The sequence below is a fragment of the Sinohyriopsis cumingii genome, chromosome 10, assembly GCF_028554795.1.
Source record: "Sinohyriopsis cumingii isolate HCF-2022 chromosome 10, ASM2855479v2, whole genome shotgun sequence".
Classification (NCBI taxonomy): domain Eukaryota; kingdom Metazoa; phylum Mollusca; class Bivalvia; order Unionida; family Unionidae; genus Sinohyriopsis; species Sinohyriopsis cumingii.
Window position 1 is genome coordinate 106071067 of NC_142970.1, and position 14627 is coordinate 106085693.

The following is a 14627-nucleotide window of genomic DNA, read 5'->3' on the forward strand; positions in this document are numbered from 1 at the left end:
TGGCAAACTTGCGTCGAATGGGTTTGTGTAAAGTGTAGGTAGCTTGTTCTTGTAACCATCGTTGCACTTGAGGTAAACGGAGACTTTTCAGTCGCGTTTTGGCAGCACGATACAATTTTTGAACTCCTGCGTAACCTGCAGGATGCGAGGGATTGTAGTAAATGCTGGCTAAGACTTTTTCCACTTTTTATTTTTTGTGTTGGTGTGTTAATAAGTCACCCACTCTTCGGTGATGCTACTTTGGGTGGGTCGAAAGGGTGGTTTGGAAACGGATTTACGTGTCCGATGGGCTACGGGAGTAGAAGTCGAAGGTAGTGGTGGTAGAGGTGGAGGTGGCAATGGAATGGCTTTGATTTTCTTTTCTTTTTTTGCTTCTGGTTTCCCTTCTTTCTTTTTCACTTCTGTCGAAGGAGGCGTGGACATCATCTTTTTAACCCAAGCTTTCATTTCTTCTCGTTGGGGTGTGGGGGATGGGGTCAACAAGGATGCTGCAATCTTACTCGAAATGGGAGCTGCTGACGGTGTTTGAAACACTTCGCGCATCTCTTCTTCCTCAGGTCTTTGTGGGGTAGCATCTCTGGTGACCCTTGGGGATGGTAGTGGTGGTGGTAATGATGATGATGGTGCTGGACTTTTCATCAAGGTCTTAAAATCTTTCAGAGTGGGTAGAGCTGTTTCGTCTAAAGCTTTCTGGTGAAAGAGTTGCAGTCGTTGCAAGAGTTGACCGTACTTTTGCGATTTTTCTGTTTCGGACAAATCTTGGCGATCCATCAAGGACTGCAATTCGTGTTGTAACTGGGACATTTCGCTCAAATTGGGATTGGGAGGTAAATGCGGGGTGCGTTGTTCTTGCCACCGATGGTATTCCATCCATCGTTTGTAAGGCACTAAAGCTAGTTTTCGTCCTTCCATGGGGTTGTCAGGGGTCGATTCTGAGATCTTGGGACTTCCGAGGGTCTTTTTATCTTGCTCCCACCAGTCCTCCCAACATGGTTCCCAAGACTCCTTTCAGTATGGGGCCTAACAAGAGAGGTAAAATGCCTCCACGTTGGACCAACATCTTCTTTTTTTGACGAATGGGAATTTTCCTTCGAACCATTTGGCGAAGAACGTGACGATGCTTGCTTAAGCATTGTTTCTGGTGTTTGGACAAAGGGATCGTGCCTTTCAAAACGTTCAAACAACATTCGCACACGGTATCGATGACCTCTTTGGAGGCCGTTTGAATGAGTTTTTTTCGTAGGGGTGAAGAAGCTTTGGACAGGACAGATAACATGTCCCCATGTTTGGCTAAACGTGGTGGCAGTCCTTTCCTTTTCTTTCCTTGGGGTTTTCTGGAGGGTGACATTTTTGCTTGTGGGTTCCGGGACATTCACCGAACAGACACTAACGTCGATGACTTAACGCACACCCTTTTATCTTTTTTTTGGGACTATCGCTTTGTCATAAAGGTGACAATGTTTTTCCCAAAATCGCCAAGGAATCCTCCCCTTTGTTGACGCCTCTTTTTCTTGGAACGACTGTGTCTTTTCTTAGGGTAACGTCGATGCTTGGCTAAGCGCTTTGTCGGATGACGCGTCTGCCTTTGTCTCTTTCTTTTGTGGCTTCTTGGAGGTGACATCTTTTACAAGTTCACTGATACCCCGACTTGGTCACAGGTCTTTTTATACTGGAACGCGTCGCCACTGATTGTCTTTACGTCGTATCAGTTTGAGGACAGGCATGACACGTCGTGCAGGGGTACGCAACGGACTAAATCGAGCCAGTTCTTGCTTGGACAAATCCAGTAAACTTTGTAGCATACCCGATCTTTCATGGACTTTGATTTTGGGAGAAGGTACTTTGTGAGCAGCAGCCACTGCCGCTAAATTGGAGGGTCCTGCCAATGGGGAAGTTCTTTTGGGGGTCATCAACGGAGAAGTTCTTTTTGTGATTAACGTCTCCAAGTACTCTTCAGTTCCTGGTGACATCAACGGAGAAGTGGACAAACGTGAGGCTGCCGGAGACGCAGTCACCGCTGTGGCAGGTCGTGGTTTGCGAGTGTAAGGTTGCGTCCTGGCCGAAGTGCCTCTCTTGCGACTAGTTTTCTTCTGTGGACTTTTCTTTTTCTGGGTACTTTGTTTCTGTTTCTTTTTCTGGGGGCTTCTTTTCTTTTTCCGGGGTGGTGTCTGGTAAGAGGAGGGTCCTGCCACTGGAGAAGTTATTCTTCTTGGGGACCTGGTCTTTTTCTTTTTCTTCTTGGGGCTTCGTTGGACTTTTGTCTTGGGGATAACTTTGGGGGCATTAGGATCCCATCTTAAGAGTGAGCGAATGATGACCCCTCCTAGAGTACCGCTCCCTCCAGGTTTCAAAATGATTTGTTTTTTTGGTTTGAGTGTCGATGCGGGGATCGGCCAGTTGGACCAAAGCGACTTTGTTTCGATCGAAAAAGCGTTTGGTTTGATGAGGAATCTGAATGATTCCTTGGAGTAATTGACGTGCCGTCACCGTGAACCATCGTAAGACTTCTTTGAGACTAGCTTCTAAGACACGAGCTCGTGTTTGTGGATCTTTTTCTCGACTGATGCCATACAAGGCACGAATCAATTTGACGGGAAGATGCGACTGAAGGGACGTCATGTTCACACTGTGTGAGACAGACGAAAAAGGGTCTGAGGTTTTTATAGATTTTTTCATGAGGAGTGAAATGAAGTCGAGGACGGAGACGTGTACAGGACAGGCCCTCCGTCTTGGCACCAGTGGTGAAACAAGTGGGTACGAAATCGCAAATCCTCGGGGGTTGTAGGTTTCAAATCGACGAGTAAATAGGCGTGTGGCGTTTGAGTGGCATCGTCGTACGCCTGAGTCAGCCAAGGCGTTCCTAACTGTTTGGCTAAGACTTGCACTTGCGATTTATCTCGAGGGCTTTTAAACAAGACCACGTAATGCGCATTGAGACTGATGGTGCGATGGGCTTTACTTTGTTGAAACAAATTTTGGGTGATGTAAACGACACTGGCATTACGGTGATGTTCTTTGCGCGTGAACCACAGTTTAATTTCTTCTTCGTCTTCTCCTAACATGTCGTCGAAAATGACCAAATGGGTTTGACGGGAGTCAGAGACGATGCCGTCGTCTTCTTTAGGAATGCCTTCCACAAACACGATGGAATCGCCTTGACTTTCTCGCAAGAGGCTGTACGCCGATTGCCACTCTTTGTAACACCACACGATCCGTTGAGGTGGCCGATCGATCAAATGATGTTTATGTTCGATCAAACGTTTGACGAATCCGGTTTTGCCAGAACCGCTAGGTCCAGCAATGAGCATGTTAAAGGGATGGCGAAGATACAAAGCCTCCCAACTGGCACGATCTAAGTGTTCGTCGATGACTTTGACAGTAGAGGAAGAGGGAGCAGAGACAGTAGAGGTAGCCATGGTGTGAGGAATGTCACTTGTGACACGAAAAAATAAACAAGACAAGAGTTTATATACTTTTTCAGAACACGTTTATTGAATGTTTTTTTCAAACATGAATACGAAAGACAAAAATACATAAAAGCCAAAGGCTTAAGTACAAGAATAAAGGGCACATGAACGTGGAATAAAAAACAAGTGTCTGTACAACAACCACATGTTTTGGGTAAAGTTCTAACCAGTTCTATAGTAGGGGTAAGGTCACACAAGTGTCCTCCCGAAAGGGTCTTTCAGGTCTGTCCACGACAGTCCTGTCCTGGGTGACGGGTTCTTCTGGCACCGTCACTAACACGGGTTGAAAAGTAACTTTTTTCCTTGAACAACTCTCGTGCATACTGGGCCACTTCTTGGGTCCAAGCTTCAAAACCCCATTCTTTCCAGGCACGGACATCTGTCCAATGGGGATGTAAGTCACAAGCTACACACACATCGTCATACACGTCTTGGGTAGCTAAAAGTTGACGAATCTTTTTTTCCTGTTGAGGTTGAGAAGTATCCAGATGAAAACGCAAGGCTTTGAGCAAAAGGAGTTTTTCGTGACCATTTAAGGCCATTGAGGTGGTAAGTACTGATCGTAAAGAGTCCACAAAGAATCGGCTGGTAAACGAAATCCCAAAAAACAAGTCACTAAGACACACACCACTTGTCGTCCCAAATTGAATGGATACAGTTCTTGTAATAATCGATGGTAATGATCCACGGTTTGAATATGGTCATTGAGTTCCTTCCACGGAATCTGTTGGATGACATGTGACATAAACCGTGGCATGGCAGCCTGTTTTTATATTCTCTTTTTTTTGGATGCAATACACGTACTTTCTAGCCAGAGATCTTCGTTCTCCAGTAGGGAATCTAAATCTTGCATACTGTAACCGAAACGTCAGAGTTCGTTTAGGTGTTTCCTCTTCCGCTAAGCAGATTCCACGTAAAATATGTTTGTAATCCTTTAACTTGTCTTCCTCAATGCGTTGCACTAGGTGAATCTCGAAGTAACCATAATCATGAACATGTCGATCATTAGCGACCTCAAAGTTTTGAACAATGTCTGACCATTGAAAGAATTTCTGACGAATCAGTTCTCTTATACCATTCAGGTACCAGTGGTTAAAAATCTGGTGACGTATCGGATGCAATTGTTCTTTACGTTTGACTTGTATTTTGACCAGCTCTCGGTAAATGCGTTCTCTCAACTCCACAGGCAAAGCACGAATGTTCTCTTGTAAAGTATCCATGAATAGGTCATACTAAATCCTCTTTGGTCTGACACAAGAAATGTACTGTTTGCACAAACATGGTTTTAATTCATTGTCGAATCTAAATCGTTTCACCACTAATCTACACATTACAATTCGTTCAGAAGTTTCCTCTTTCACCAAGTTGACATTGCGTGAAAGATGTTGGTAATTCGTTAACTTTTCCTCTGGAATTCGATGCAGTACGTTTACAATGTAGTAGATAGAATCGTCCATACCAAACCATTCCTTTTTATAACCAGGAGGTCGTTGATCAATGTCTGTCCAATGGAACACTTTCAACTCAATCAGTCCTTGTATAGCCTGAAGGTACCAGTGGTTCAAACACCGGTGACGTAACGGATGCAATTGTTCTTTACGTTTCACTTGTATTTTGACCAGCTCTCGGTAAATGCGTTCTCTCAACTCCACAGGCAAAGCACGAATGTTCTCTTGTAAAGTATCCATGAACAAATTATTATGGTAAAAAGTTACTTCAATGTCTCGGTCCCACTAAAGGTAAGTAATGACAATTCGGTGACCATCGAGCATGTTCAACGTAGGCCGAATCTTGCGGTTCCCAGTGGTGAAGTGACACACCGCAACTGAAGCACTTGACTTTATCTAATTCGCCCAAGTAGAAAAATCCGGCTCTGGCTAATTCTTCGGGGGTCGGTCCTCCCAGATACTTAGGCCATTTTCCTTTGAACGATTGAAGACGATTTTCAAAGTCGCAGTATTCCGACAAACGCACAGGAAACGAATATTCGTCTTTCACAGGTTCGTTTCGATGAGGGTTGGGTGACAGGAACAGGAGTTTGCTCAGGGCTGGATGACATTCGTAGGGGGGTAGACGTGAAGGTGAACATTCCCCTTTAAAACGAAACCCAGTAAAATGTCCAAGAGGACGAGCAGCATCGCTTTCGCATCCCACAGGTTTGACACGCACAGCATCACTTTCCATGATAGGGGTAGGGGCACTAAAGTTCCAATGATGCTTTACGGCATCGCTAAGGTCACAACGTACAGCATCGGTCCCATCGCAAGGCTCACAATCGCACTCGTCTGCAAACTCCGTTACGCAATTACAATGGTAACCACATGGACAATCGCAGTTTCCTTCCGGACATTTTCCGTCGCAATGCCTGGGTCTTATCCATCCAGTATTAGTCACACTAGAGAAAGACACAACTTTTTTACAATCCCCAAACTGGAACGATGTCTCTTTCAAAGTATTCATCTTGTTCGCTCGGTCTTGGTAGTCACAATGAACTATCGATCTTGACCATAGCCCTTTTTTATACTAGTCGCAATACAGTCTCCAGCTTGTACATCTTTCCTTTTTTACGTTTTTTATGTCTTGTTTCGGAAGGTACCGTCTCTAAGGTACCGTCAACATTGTACCGTAGTGTGATGGGTGGAAAGACCATAGAAAGGTAAGGGCAGTGCGGAGACCATCGAGTATGTTCCAGAATAGCTGAATCTTTATAGATACATAGATCCATTCGTAACTTCAGTCCGCAAGCGAAACACTGTACCTCGTATCCCAATCCTGACTCAGGTCCCAACTAGACAAATCCTGTTCTAGCTAAAACATGCGAAGAAGGTAATCCTTCCCTATCCGTAGGCCATTTCTGAAACGTGTCCAATCGACGGGCACAATCACAATAGTCAGGTAAGAAGACTGGAAAATGGTAGGGTTTGAACTTGGAGTTCTCATCGGGTTTCTCACTCGATTCTTGCTGTGACGAAGTCATCTTTCTGGTGAGTGGCTATCCTCTTACAACCAATGTTTTATACCAACGTGTCCATACGGTAAGGTGAAATGATTGCGAAGTCGAACTCGCTTCTGGTACACGATTTGATAAACTTTTTCCAAAGGTCGACTGACGATGTGGTGAGTGGGTAAACGTACAATCTTGTTCGGTTGGTAAGTGGTCACTTTAAAGTTTCCATCCTCTCCCGATTGCAAGGCTTCTTTCAATACCCCAAAGTTGACCACTCGACTGGTACGATAATTCAGAGTCAGTTCTTTCACTTTGCACGTCGTGTGCACTTCTCCTTGTTTGTCCCGGTATTCATAGCCGTACTTTTTGGGACCGCCACTGACGAAACGTAGAATCTTGTCGTCGGGATGCTCGTCTGTCCAGGCTCCTAAACGGTCTCCTTCGATGTTAGGGTGCTGTTGACTCGGGTGATGAATGTAGATGCAACTGTCCGTGTCAAAGTACAGGACGCGTTCTTCTAACAGTTCTAAAGCTTCGTACAATTTTAAGCGAGCATGGGCTGACACGTAAGCCGCAATGATGACATTTCCAAAAGGGTCGTCTTGTACAAAGTCCAGATCTTCTTCGTAATTGACCAAGATCAAATTCTCTCGAACGACGTCCACGTGTTTCATGTATTTGGTTTTGTCGTGAATCATCTGGAAGTAGCGGGAAGGTTCTGTCTTGGGTAAACACGGTCGTTGTGCCATTTTACCCCACAAGCAATTTAACATCACTTTGGCAAACGATCGCCTGCCTTCGTTTTTCTCGATGTGGTCTAAAGTGATGCCTTCTTGTTCGTAATATTTCTCTTTGAATTTTATTTGGTCTTCGGGAGTGTGACACCAGGAAGGATAGCCGCTGGCTTCTTGCTTCAGTTTCAAAAAGGCATCCACGTAGTCGGCGAAAATGCCTTTCTAGTAGGGTCACCCTTGCGGTATTGTTGTGTCTTGGGAAAGTGGCAAATTTCATACACTTCTAACAGTTGGTATCCCATGTCCAGAGCTTTGAACAATTCTACGCTGACCCAGGTTCCCGTCAAGGCCCGTTCTTCCTGGCTGTGCTGACAAGCTTGGTCTTGGTTGCACGTTTCGGCACAAGTACGGCACAAGGGAAACATCAGTTTGCCTTGACAATGGTGAGGTAAGACGGGATGGTATAGGTTCGTGGGAGGCAAAACTTTGCACTTGATCAAGCCTTCGTATTGTCGAATGTTTTTCAGGTCGATGTGTTCCGTCAGCAATTGCGGGTGCCCTACAGGAAAGCGACAATATTTGCACACGTAGGGATACAACGAACACACGTCCAAGTATTTGATTTCTTCTCCTTTCTCTTCGTCGGCTTGGTACAGCAAACAGGTGGCATTGGTCCTTCCTCCGTACAAACTATCCCTCGGGTTCAGCGGGTCCATGAACTGGTAACTTAATACGAGGCGTTTAAACTCGGGATCGGTTTTCATACGGTGATCGTACTCGTGTTCCCACATTTCCACCACTTGGTATCCTTGCTGTTCTAACTTTAGGCGTCGCTGAAAAGTGTCCTGGTACAAGTCTTCCATGGTTCGTTGCAAAAACTGATTTTTAGTACCACGGTCAGGGTAACAAACAGGACATCCGTGAAATAAGCAACCGTTAAACTCGTACACAATCTTGGGGTTTTCTAAGTCCCAGCCATCGACCGAATACGTTCCGATGGTCTTTTCGCCCCCTCCGTTGCGGGCATGCTGAATCCACTTGTCTTCCTTGTCGCACAAGTAATGTAACCAGCGTAGGGCTTTGACCGAGTATTGACGTTTGACAAAGTGGGTCGCTTGAGGGCTGATGACAGCCACGGTGTTTTCAGGCATGAATCGTTGTCGGTACACTAAGGAACACGCTTTGGCAATGGTGCAAGCTTCTTTCAAAGGATCGACCCCTCCGTGTTCCATGAACAGTTCTCGAAATTTTCCACAGCAACGTCGTAAAATGTCCACGTCGGAACGACAATACTTTAACATTTCTTCCTGAAAGTCGAAAGGGTCCGAGGCGTGAATCTGGTACCAAGCGTAGAAAGCTTCTCGTTGTTCGGTACGCATGTTGTCGGGGTCGTAATAGTGAGCCTCAGGCAAATGGGGTAGAACGGCGTGTTGATTGGCTTCCGTATTGAAAAAGTGTGGAAAGTACCCTTTAGCCATTTCTGTCATTCCAAACGTTTTAGGCATTCGACTCAAAGGCATGGCCAAATAGCTCATCGAATCTTTAAACTGTACTTGTCCCACTTGCATGAAAATGATTTTGGCTCCGTTCAAAGTCACTTTAGGACGCTCGGTGCCTTGTTCCGTATAGTACCTCAAAAGAAACTGTCCATCGTATCCGGAGAAATTGTGAGCCATCACCGTGGCATGACGATGACAATCTCCGTAACGTTCGATGTCCTCTTGGCTCCACGTCTTGTCGACGGGGTCTAAGACCCATTGGGCAAAATCGGCTAATGTGTTCGGTCCCCGAAAGATTTTTTCACGCCCTCCAGGAATCTTGCTGCAGTGAGGGCAATGACTGAAGATAGGTTCTTGAAATGCACTTCTCGCACGCTCGATGAGCCACGCAGAAATTAGGAATGTGAATGCCGGTTTCTTGCATGCATTCGAAATCGAAAAAGATGAAATTGCCTTTCTTCTTGTGACCGTCCTCTTTCTCTGGTGGGGGTTGGTATTTTTGCACGTAACATTGGTGTTCCAAGTCCACGATGTGGTGACAAATGTGACATTTTTTCTTTCCTCGACATACGTGTGCCTTGGCAGCATTGGTACATATGACTTGTTCACACGTAGGGCACAATCTCAGGAGTTGACAAGCACATTTCTTCTGTGAACCTTGCGTTTTCAGATGTTGTTGGTAACAGGTAGGGCTGACAAACGTGCGCAGACAAGTTGAACAAGGCACTGGTTCTTCGCTCAGACAGGGTGAAGAGGCCAAACATCCTGAGCATTTCAATCCACAATGCGTGTGTTGCTCTCGATTATTATAACCATGGTCACATTTCTCACAGTAATAACCGTATCCCAGGAATCCGGTGATACTGGTAATGGTATCGAAATGTTCATCGTGATGATAAACATGAATGTATTTTCCGTCCTTAAAGTCTTGCCCTCGAAACAACAAAGACCCGCGCACTTCTTGAGGGTGCACTTTCAAGGTGTATCGTGGAGCTAGGGCATCTTGCAATTTTTGCCTCTCAGGAATGCCACAGGGTGTGTCTTTGGACATGCCAGCTTGTCGTAACAGGAGTTCTGCTTCACTTCGTTGTTTGGCTCGGTCCGATTGTCGAATGTTCTCCCAGTCTCTTTTCCATTCTACCGTGTCGTTCTTGTTGGCATAGATTCGTCCCACCACGATGGCACGGGCTAAACACATCTGGTCATGAGGATTGTGAATTTGGACAAGGCTACGCTTAATGCTGCAAAGGTCGTTCACCAATAACATCTTTTTGCGTCCGGTCCCTTGAGGAGGAGAGACGTGGGTCATGTCCAATGTGGCTTTTCCATCGGTGATGTCAAACTGGTCATTAGATTGTTGCACGTGTTGAATCTTGTCCATGACTTTGGAAGCGATCAATTCTGCAGGGGTGCTAAACTCGATCCAAACAGGGGATTTCAAACCGTCGTGTTGTATGGAAAGTCTCAAGCGATCGTCTTCTTTGGGTTGACATTGTCACTTGAGTGCAGTGAGCAGAGAATCCCACACTCCGGTGATGAACCCTTCTGCTTTCTCTAACGGTACTTCGGACTTGAAACCTTTAAACTTCATTGTGTATTTGTATGCCGTAGTTCTAAATGTTCTAGAGGGACGCTTTTCTGTCTTTTGAATGGAATAGTACTTTTCAGGGTTGACTAAGGGTGATGAACTTTGTTTAGAGGGTTCGGATTCTGGTTCACTCATGTCCTCTTCAAAATCACTGGCATGAATTTGTGCCAAGATTTCAGCCCTGGTTCGAGGCGATAGATCACGTTTCTGCCTCTTACTTTCTTCTTCTTCTTTCTTCTCGAATGAATGGGATCGTTTCATCTTGAAAGCAAAAAGTCAAATGACTCAAGTTCAAACACCATGAGCTACTTTATAGTCATAGCAGACCAGCGTATATAAAAGGGTGTGTGTCTTGTCCTTTCACTATTCATTTCACTCTCAAACCGAGCACAACGATGGAAGAGACTAACCAGATGGAACGTTTCGTCAGAGTTTTGCGAGGGGTCATTAGAAAATTCTCTTCAGACCAGCCGACGGACTACTCTCCTTCCTTTCGAGATAAAAGTCAAGATACTTGCTATATCTGTCAGAAGAAAGGGCATTGGTCTTCAGAGTGTCCAGACCGTCAAAAAAGAACAAAAACAGGGACTAAAAAAGACAAAAGTCAAGATACCTGTTATTATTGTAAAGAAAAAGGACATTGGTCTCCAGATTGCCCAAAAAAGAAACAAGAGGAGTCAGAAGAAAAGAAGGATTCTTCAGAAGAAGAGAGGGATTCTTCGGAAGAAGAGAGGGATTCTTCAGAGGAAGAAGAGGAAGAAAAAAGACAATTCTATTTACAAGAGGCAAAGAAACAGGAGAAGAAGAAAAGAAGAAGGGAAGAAAATGAGGAAAAGACGGTGAAGAAATTCAAAAAACAGAGAGACTAAACAAGGAGAAAGAAGAAGTCAATGAACTTTTTATTAAAGTGTTGTGTTGTGAATTGTGAATTGGATTGTAAAAAATGGATAAAAGAATAAATTAATGATATAAGGTAAGAGTCTTTTAGTTCTGATTTTAAAATAAGAACGTACACTCACGCACTCATACACAGACACGTACTATAAGGGTAAAATGGGTGGGGGGGGGTTTTTGAGTTATTGGCAAATTGAAATTGTATTTCTTTTCGAGAAATGTGGGTGGCCCTGAAAAGGGCCTTTTTCTCTTTATGATGTAGGGGTGAGTTTAAGCAATGAACTTTAACTGCCTTATGCCTTTGCCACGGCCAAGGCCTACTTCTGGACTGCGTAATGTTGATGATGATGATAATGATTGGGTTGAAATCACTAAGGGTGGTACGGTAGGCTTAGTCACAGGGTTGACGTGTTTAGCTCGGGAAGGTCGTATTCTCTTCGCTCGTGATAAAGAAGTCTGATACATTTGTTTCAGACTTCTTAACTCCGCTAAAATGTCCAACAGTACCGTAGCCGTTTGATTTTCACCCTCTTGTTTCTTTGCTGCTACTTCTTCTTGCTGTTGTTGCTGTTGTGTTTTTCTTACCTCTTCTTCTTGTTGCTGTTGCTGTAGGAGAAAAGCCTGTTCCGCTTCCTTTTGTCGTTGTATAAATTTCTCCAATTCTTCTTTCTGTCTCTGTCTAAAATTCTCCACTTGCGGTAATGAAGAAGGTAACGAAGGTTCCGGAACAAATTCTTGCGAGGAGAGAAAATCCACAAAATCCCAGTGTACCTCTTCTGAAAGTAAGTCCGGGTTCCCTTGGGCAGTCTCCCCTGCTGGTGCACCCCATTGGATCGTTTTCTGAGTTTCCGTCATGTTGAATCACTGTCGCATAGATTGACTGCACACAAGCGCTAGCGAATCTATATAGACCACGTGACGTAACAGACTGCTCTCTTCGGATTGGATGCGGGCTGACTGAATTCTGTAACGCGTGTTCGGATTGGTGAATGAACTCAATCCGTTTCAATCCTACCTCTGCCTATATATAAGCGCAGTTCAGTGCATTGATTCACCTGTTCTCGTCGCTTCAAGATGTGGACCACAGTTGAGTCATCCACCCTTGTGTCTTCCATGATGTTTAGGACAGACATGCTCATGTATGTCCGATCCAAGTGGACCGTTGTCCACAGGACAAACACCAGCCTGTGGATACGTAGGATCTACGTCGAAAGACAAGGATGCCTGAAAAGAGTGCTAATTTACGGGCCAACAGTGAGACGCAGCCTAAGGACAAGAAGAAGACCAATGCGGTGCCCTTTATGTTAATGAATACATTAACATAAACCCAAAGGCCCTTTTCAGGGCCCCCATATTTCTCGAAAAGAGATAGCCTTTCCATTGCCTACCCCTTTTTTTATTTTCTTTTTTTTTTTTTTTTTTTAAAATAGAGACCCTCCCTGTTTCAATTTTACATAGACCCTATACAGTCCCAAGGGTTTTTGGCCATGTTAAATTTACATAGACCCTATACAGTCCCATGGGTTTTTGGCCATGTTAATTCCCATAGACCCGATATTGTCCCACGATTTTTCTCCATGTTAAATTTACATAGACCCTATATTGTCCCAGGGGTGTTTTTAATGATAAGTCCCATAGACCCTATACTATCCCTATTCACTACTGCTATCTCTTTTCGAGAAATATGGCTGGCCCTGAAAAGGGCCTTTGGCTTTCTTCTGCTTCTTCTTCTATTTCCTCCATTTTCTCATCCACCCCCTAATCTTTCCCAAAATTCCTTTGTTCTTCCTTTTTTCTTTTTCTGGTAACCAGTCTGGGTGACCCATAGCCCTGAACTTCTCTTGTATCTTGATCCAATTGTTGTTGAGTTTGTCAAAGGCCTCTTTTTTCTTTAAGTTTTCTTTCTCCTTTCGTTCTTTATTCCACTTGTCTTTGATCTTTTTCACTTCTTCGTCCATTACTTTTCTCATAAGTTGTTCCGATTTCTTAAGCTGGTCTAGGCCTTTTTTGACAAAAGACCACTCTGTCCATTCCATTACGTCTTCCAAAAAGCACCTGACTTCTATCACATTATCCATGGCTTCCTTTAAGTGACCAATCTTTACATACTCTGGATCTGTAAAGCCTCTTAGTCTTTTTACTTCTTCTTCTATCATCTCTGCCACCAGATCCATGGCTAATTTTAGGTTTGTCACTTGCCTTCTTACAAACTCCCTGGTTACTTCATACTTCCATTCTCGTTCAATCCTTTCCACTGCATAAGCTCCATCCACCATCCAGTACCAAATGTCTTTCAACTGGTTAAACAATTCTGTTACAGCTACCATCTTCCTTGTATCTTATTCCGTAGAATGGTTTGAACGACGAATACTGTGGGTTCTTATACGAAAAGCGCGGACGTGAACGAAAACATCCCCCTAAAACATAAAATTGATATTACCTAGATCATGACCTAACATCGTGCAGACGTGAAAGAAAACATCCCTACTTTTCTCATTTCATATAATATACTATCCACATAAGTGAAGCAACAATAAACAAACCCCAAATCTACTATTTACACACGCAAATCATTAAAACAAAATCCATAATCTACTATCCACACAATCGTAAGTGAGCGCTTACAAAACCCAAACTATACTCTTTACATACGCTAAGAACAATAAACAAATCCATAATCTACTATTCACACAATCATATGTGAGCGGGTACAAACACAAACACACAAACACAAACACACAAACACATACGCTAAGAAACAATAAACAAATCCATAATCTACTATCCACACAATCGTACGTGAGCGGTTACAAAACCCAAACTATACTCTTCACATACGCTAAGAACAATAAACAAATCCATAATCTACTATTCACACAATCGTACGTGAGCGGGTACAAACACAAGCACACAAACACACAAACACAAACACACAAACACATACGCTAAGAAACAATAAACAAATCCATAATCTACTATCCACACAATCGTACGTGAGCAGTTACAAAACCCAAACTATACTCTCCACATACGCTAAGAACAATAAACTAATCCATAATCTACTATTCACACAATCGTACGTGAGCCGGTACAAACACAAACACACAAACACAAACACACAAACACATACGCTAAGAAACAATAAACAAAATCCATAATCTACTATCCACACAATCGTACGTGAGCCGTTACAAAACCCAAACTTTACTCTCCACATACGCTAAGAACAATAAACTAATCCATAATCTACTATCCACACAATCGTACGTGAGCGCTTACAGAACCCTAACTATACTCTTCACCTACGCTAAGAAACAATAAAGAAACCCATAATCTACTATTCACACAAACATACCTTAGCTCTTACAAGCACCAACACACAAACACATACCCTCACACTATCTTAAAAAAGAGTTAGTGTTTATATTCACACTACTCTACCTACACATTGGCAAATAGATGGTTATTTCTTTTTAGAGTATTGGGTAGCCCTGAAAA